We start from the raw sequence: 7998 nt of genomic DNA on the forward strand, positions 1-7998 counted from the left end.
GCACTTGGGAGGCAGAGGCAGGTGGATTTCTGAGTTCGAGGCCAGCCTGGTCTACAAAGTGAGTTCCAGGACAGCCAGGGCTATACATACAGAGAAAACCTGTCTCGAAAAACCAAAAAAAAAAAAAAAGAAAGAAAAAAAAGAAAAAAGAATAAGCTAGAGAGCACAGAGGAAGGAAACTTGAAAGGCATATGCCCACACACATGTCCACACATACACACATGCACATATGCATATACTACACACATGCACATACACCACACACAACATATTTAAAAATAATAATAAAGACAATGGGCTGCCTAGACGTAGTAGAAGGCTCAGCAGGTAGAGGCAACTTGTGGCCACACCTGCTGACATGAGTTTTATCCCCACCCCCAGCCCCATATGGTGGGGGGAGAAAACTGTCTCCCCTAAGTTGTATTCTGACCTCCAAAGGAGCAGAGCCCTCAGTCCCTCCTTAAATATATAAATGAAATTTTAAAAAATTACATGAAGCCCAGGCACAGTGTGGATGCCTTTAATGGCAGCGTTCAGGAGGCAGAGGGAGAGCTCTGTGGGTTCGAAGCCAGCCTGCTCTACATACTGAGTCCCACCCAGCTAGAGCTATACAGTGGGACCCTCTCTCATAAAATATATATATATATATATATATATATATATATATATATATATATATATATGCTATTTTTTTCTGAGATAGAATTTCTCCATATAACTCTGGCTGTCCCTAAAACTCAGAGATCCACCTGCCTCTGCCTCCCGAAGGCTGAGATAAAAGAAGGTGGGTACTGCCGCTGCTGTGCCCGGCGGCTCACGTTTTGCTTTTTAAATGTGGGACTGGAGAAATGGCTCCGTGGTTAAGAGCACTTGCTGCTCTTGAAGCGGACCTAGGATTCAGTTCCCAACAGCCCCAGGGTGACTCCTAAGAGTCAGTGACTCCAGATCCAGGGGTTCCGATGTTTTCTTCTGCCCTCGGTGCCCACCAGGCATATCTCTGGTACAACTGCACATGTGTAGGCCCGCCCTCGTGCACAGAATATGAATAAACAAATCTCCAAACTAAACAATCCCCTCCCCCCAAAAAAACTTGGGTGGTAGGTACATGGCTGAATTCTGTATATAGTCCTTGACTGCTTACTATTATAAAATAGCCCCAGGGCTGGAGGACATAGCACAGCTCAACCACACACAGAGCATCTGTCTGGGGAATGCGAGGCTCTGGGTTAATGAAAACACAGTAACTTATAAACTATATTTGTCCAGAGGCATCTGAGCTGTGATACCACAAGGAATCCTCAGGAGATCAGGACAGCCACTGGATCAGAGTGCCTGGGGCTGGACCATGGCAGCTGGGCCAAACCTGAGAGGCCATGTGGGCGGGGCACAGAGACCACGATCCTCTCTCTGACCTGGCTTTAAAGCACACTAGGCTGCCAGCCTCCACTGGAAAAGCCTCCACATCTTGGCCAAACATTTGGTAAAAAATGTTGGGACATCACTTACTGGTTGTGAAAGGGACATCGATGTCCTCACGGTGTGGTAAATGCTGCAGGAAAGCTCTGAGAGTCTCTGAGTGGCGTTCACGCTAAACCTTCACAAGCAGCCACCAGGACAGAGCCATTTGAAAAGCCTATTTTTATTTTGGGGAGGGAAGATTCTTGAGACCTCTGCTGAGCTGTCCAGGCGCCTGAAGAGAAAGTATTTTCCAGTTGCTTTAACGAAGGTCAGGTAACACATGTTCTCAGGCCTAGATCATGTTGCGTGCTTAAAAATAGGAGCTGCTTATATTTTTGGACTTGAGAAACTAGAAATCTCTACCCTGTTAGGCCCCCAAGTTTTGTTTTACTATACAAAGTCTTTATAAATATTAACCGATGTCTACTTTGGATACGTACATGCCTACAGGCTGCATTAAACTCTGTATTAAATAAGAGGACGCTTCTGAGAAGTCAATTAATGCCCCGGTTTTCCAGTGAGTGTTCTAACAACAGACTATAATTTGGCTTGACTCATTCATATTAACATATGGTGACACCTCACATGCCAAGGCTATTTGGAACCAGAAAAATCAAAACGCGAGTGTACTTCGGAACCGGTTAATCTACTTTTTCAGAATGATACGCTCAGCAGGCCTCTAGTGCTCTCGCATGTGGACTGCTTGTTGTTTTAATTTCATTTATTGTGAGTGGGGTGTGTGTGTGTGTGTGTGTGTGTGTGTTTGTGTGCGTGCCCTCTTCTGGAGTGTCTGAAAACAGCTACAGTGTACTTACATATAATAAATAAATAAATCTTAAAATAAATAAATAAATAAATATCTTTAAAAAAATAAAATGTTTATTATTATAGCTGTGATAGAGGAGGGTATGTGTGTGTGACGATAGGCGATGGTTCTCTACCTTCCATTTCGCGTACCAACAATTGAACTCAGAGTATCGGGCTTGTACAACAGACATTTTTACCATCAGAACTATATTATCTGGCCCTACGTGTCTTCTGTTTATTTGTTTGTCTGTTTCAATGTACTTGAGACAAAGTCTCATGTAGACCAGGCAGGCCTCAAACATGCTGTGCAGCTGAGGATGACTTCAAATTCTGCTCCCTCTGTCTCTGTCCTCCCCTACCCTGAAGGCTTCGGCTGCAGGCCTGTGCCACTATGCCCAGTTTCTTGGAGTTGAACCCAAGACTTAGTACGTGTGACTTACTCCACAGGGGAAGGATAGCTTTGAACCTCTAAACTTCCTGACCCAACTCCCCAGTGTTGGGATTCCATGGAGGTGCCACCACAGCCAGTTTATAGGGTGCTCAGAATGGAGCCCATGGCCTCCTGTGCTCCAGGCAAGCGCTTTACCGATGGAGCTACAGCCCTGATCACTAACAGAGCTACAGCTCCCTTTGGTAGAATCCAGACAGAAGGAAAAGAATCTGCTAAAAAAGATGTCACAGACTACATTCCCCCCACTCACTGGAGTCCTCGAGCATGCACCCTGTGTCTACACCCTCATTTATACATTTATATATTTATTTCGGGGGGAGAGAGACGGCCACACAGCTAGGATTCGACCTGTGCCGGCCTGGGGTGCTTGAAAGGTCTCCCTCGCGTGCTGGGCCTGGTGACACATGGCTTTAGCCCCAATGCTCTGCAACCAGAGGCAGCCAGATTGCTGTGAGTTTGAGACCAACCTGGTCTACACAGTGACTTCAGGTTTCTGAGGGCTACAATAGGAAGTTCCAGAACGGTTAAAATGTGGGATTCCTGTCTTTAAAAGCAAACAAAATGTCGGGCAGTGGTGGTGCACGCCTTTAATCCCAGCCCTTGGGAGGCAGAGGCAGGTGGATTTCTGAGTTCCAGGACAGCCAGGGCTACACAGAGAAACCCTGTCTCGAAAACAAAACATAATAGAACAGAACAGAAAGCCTAGAACTCTAGATAGACGACCTTGGCTTCTTGACGACCATGATGGTGACAGTTTCTCCCTTTTCCTTCAATGTTCTATAGTGAGGTCAGGCTAAGCCAAGATATATAGCATGACCCTGTCTCAGAAAAGAAAGGGAAGGAGGGATAGAGGGAGGGCAGAAAGAAGGGAGGGAGGGAGGGGGAGAGCGAGGGAGGGAGGGGAAGAATCAAGCCACACACTCAAGAGAAGGCTCCCTAGTTAAGCGGACCCAAGTTCAGTTCAGAGCACTCATTCTTGGTGGCTCACGACTACCTGTAACCCTCCATGGGACCCAGTCACCCTCAGCTTCCAGCCTCCAGGACTGTCTGCGCCTAAGGGGCACACACACACACACACACACACACACACACACACTTAAATAAAAATAATTTTATAAAAGAAAAAAATGATCTGATGCTTTGGTAAAGACTACGTGAATGTTTTGTTTGTTTGTTTGGTTGGTTGGTTGGTTTGGTTTGGTTGGTTTGGTTTGGTTTGGTTTGGTTTTGAAACAGAGTCTTACTCTGTAGCCCCGGCTGGCCTGAAACTTGCTATGTAGACTAACTTGGCTTTGAACTCAGGGAAATCCATTTAATTCTGCCTTTGGAGTGCTGGGATTGAAGGCATGGCTGCCTCACCTGGCTGAATGGGAAGTTTTAATTTGATGTGTTTTCTTGATTGCCAGTGATTTATTTATTCAGGACTTTGTTGAAATCAGCTTTTGGCTCTCACATGCACCGTCAGCCTCAAACATAGGCCAGGTTTGTGATTTTCCTCTGTTCCAGCTGGGCATCTATCATTTCAGCCAGATAAAACCAGTCTGTGGAGATCTGCCTCTTCTGAATTGTAGTGTGTGCATTATTTTTCCCTAACAGGCATTTTTACTAATTAGGAGCAACCTTGTATCAATTAACTTCACTCTTAAAGCCATGATTCGGGAACGACATTGTTGTTTACTGGGCTTGTTCTGCCAGTGACAGATGGCCCTGGAACACGTGGGCAAGAGACTGTGACTGAAATGGGCACCAGAGAGAGCTCAGCCCCCAGGAGGGAGTCCTGTGACACAAGAACAGGGGCATGGGCTGTGACTATAGTTCAATAATAAAGCATTTGCCTAATACATGGAAAGCCCTAGGTTCAAATCCCATCACAGGGTATGTGGGGTGATAGAGCAGGGAGGCAGGAGGGAGGGAGAGAGGATATTCACAGTGCTCAGAGCACAAGGACCACTTCAAACTGCTAAATAGTTGCAAGATCCTTGGTATATAGCATTAGAATTTGTAAATAGCACTGTACCTGATAACAGGGCCTCTGTAGACAATAGTAACCCAAGGCTTTGGGGTCAGGGGTTATCTGACTATGGAGGTAGACCCTACATGAAATCAGAGGGGTCCTTAGAAGAACTGGGTGAAGGAGGCTGAACCGCACACACAGATGTGAAGGCAGACCTCAGAAGCAACGATTGCAGTGGTAAGGCCACAAGGGATCCAAGCAGCCATGGGGAGCTGGGAGAGGCAAGACACAGTCTTCTCTGAAGCCTGGGGAGGCAGTGTAACTCCGAAACGCCCTCATTCCAATCCAGGCAGATGGACTGTGGGCTTCTGGTCTTAAGAACTATCACAGAAGAGCTGGTGAGATGGCACAGTACGTAAAGCAAGCCAGACACCCTGAGCCGAATCCTCGGGATCCGAGTGGTAGAAGCAAGCAGAGAACTGATTTCAAAAGCCGTCCTCCGACATTGGCATGTGCACCGTGACATGCGCGCACCCATGTACACGCACTTACACACGCATACACACACACAGAGAGAGAGAGAGAGAGAGAGAGAGAGAGAGAGAGAGAGAGGAGAGCCAAGAGAATAAACATCTATTATGTTCAGTAGTCTGTGGGAATCTGTTACAGCAGTCACAGGAAGTCAACACAAAAATCATTTCTTGACTGTGACAGTCAACAAGGGCTGTGAACCCAGGATTCAAACTGAGGGCACCACCTCAGGCTCTTGATCACAGCGCAGGATTTCTTATCCACAAAACAAACATCATACAAACAGAAACGAACTCTTAACCAGTAAACCAAGAAAGAAGAAAATCTAACCCCAAACTCCATCGATAGCCAGCTGCCAAATTTACTCTCTCTTGTGCAAATACTAGAGTTGTCGCTTTAGAAGCTCACTCTGTCACCCACTTTACGGCAGAACTAGGTCACCACCACATCACTGCCGAGAACGTGTGCACATTAACAAGAAGACGCAATTTGCAAGATGTAGGCGGCTGTCATTTAGTTCCTAGATAAAGAGCCCACTTGGCAGCAGTCGCAGGCTCCTCTGTCCATCAAAGCTTTACATACGGGTTACTTAGCTTTCAAAAGTGTTGTTTTCTTTCATTGGCTTCCATTGGAATTCTGTCCTTGACTTACTCAAAAGGAAAATGAGGGCTGGGGCTTGAGAAGCAGAGGACAGGCTGGCCATGCTACGCCAGGCCCTGGGCTCAGTCCCCAGCACTGCACCAAGAAACGCAAAGGTCTGAAAGAAACCGATTGACTGTCCTGTTGCCAAGAAAGTCAACTAATAAGAAAGCTGGGATCTAGGATTGAGTTCAATCCTGATAGAGAAATAAACCAGATTTGTTTCTTTTGACACAGGGTCTTGCTATGTAATCCAGGCAAGTCTGGAACTCACAATCCTTTTGTCTCAGCCTCTTAAGGTTGAGATTACAGATCTGCAATCATATATTTTGCTACTTGTTGTGTGTGTGTGTGTGTGTGTGTGTGTGTGTGTGTGTGTAGGACCTCACTCTGTAATGTTAGTTAATTAGTTGTTTTTTTTTTTAAAGATATATTCATTTATTTTATGCATATGAGTACACCACCATTGCTCTCTTCAGACACACCAGAAGAGGGCACCAGACTCTATTATGGATGGTTGAGAGCCACCATGTGGTTGCTGGGAATTGAACTCAGGACCTCTGAAAGAGAAGTCAGTGCTCTTAACTGCTGAGCCATCTCTCCAGCCTAATTAGTTGTTTTTTTTGTTTTGTTTTATTTTGTTTTTTTTTTTTTTTTTTTNTTTTTTNTTTTTTGTTTTTCAAGACAGGGTTTCTCTGTGTAGCCCTGGCTGTCCTGCAACTCACTCTGTAGACCAGGCTGGCCTNNAACTCAGAAATCCGCCTGCCTCTGCCTCCCGAGTGCTGGGATTAGTTGGTTTTTTAAGACAGGGGTTTCTCTGTGTAGCCCTGGCTGTCCTAGAACTCATTCTGTGAGGTGTGGCCTTATTGGAGGAGGCATGTCACTGAGGGCGGATGGGTTTGAGGTTTCAAAAGTCTATGCCATTTTGCTTTGCCTCAGTTCTTGTGAATCAGATGTGAGCTCTCTGCTACTGCTCCGGTGCCTGCCTGCCCACCTGCCTTGCCTGCCTGCTAACATGTTCCCAGTCATGATGCTTAAGGACTAATGCTCTGAAACTGTAAACAAGCCCCCAATTAAATGCTTTCTTTTATAGGTTCCCTTGGTCACGGTGTCTTTCGTGGCAGTTGAAAGGTAACTAAGACACAGGCTATTTTCAAAGGTGGGTGAAGCAGTTAGAGCTGCACCCGTCATATAAGCAGCCAATTCTGTGCAGCAGCTAGAAAGTAGCCCCACATTCTTACTAATAATGTGCTTTCTTTGCAAGACCTTTAGGTTTAAGAAGATTGGAAGGCCATTTCATCAGCAATTTCCTCCCATCTCTGAGATGTTATGGGTGTCTTGTTATAACGAGCAGAAAGGTAGAGAAATAAAATGCACAAGTCTGTATAAACGTACAGACAGGGAGGGTGTGCATACGAGCAAAGCACGTATGTGTTACATATATTTGAAAATGTTATAATGAAGCCCAGTATTTTGTATACTAGAAATTTAGTAATAACAATTATGGGTGCGCTGCCTGTAGTTCCTAGGCTCCTAAGATAGAGACAGGGGATCCTGAAGCAAGCTAGCTAGACAGATCATACTGGCAAGAGACCCCACTTCAATAAATAAGGTGGAGAACCATCTAATGATACTTGTGCTGGGCTTGGTGGCGCACACCTTTGATCCCAGCAACAGGGAGGCAGAGGCAGGCAGATCTCTGTGAGTTCAAGGCGAGCTTAGTCTAGAAAATGAGTTCCAGGACAGCAAGAACTTGTGTCACCAACCTCAGACCTCCACATGTGTGCATACACGCACCCATGAATACATGGAGACATGCATGTGTGCATATACATGACTGTATATGATACATACAGACACATAGAAAGAAAAAGGAGCAGGACATCATGGTGCGCACCTTTGATCCTAGCATTCGGGAGACAGAAGCAGGCAGATCTCTGTGAATTCAAGACCAGCCTGGTCTATATGGCAAATTGTAGGCTAGCCACGGCTACATAATGAATCCATATATCTTAACAAACAACAAACAAACAGGTAAACAGAGAAGTACTGATAACCAACCATCTCTGTCTTGTGTCTGATCAACATGCACACATAGACACACATGCTCACACACACACACACACACACACACACACACACACACATGCTCACACAC

The sequence above is a fragment of the Mus pahari genome, chromosome 6 (genome assembly GCF_900095145.1).
Source record: "Mus pahari chromosome 6, PAHARI_EIJ_v1.1, whole genome shotgun sequence".
Taxonomy (NCBI): Eukaryota; Metazoa; Chordata; class Mammalia; order Rodentia; family Muridae; genus Mus; species Mus pahari.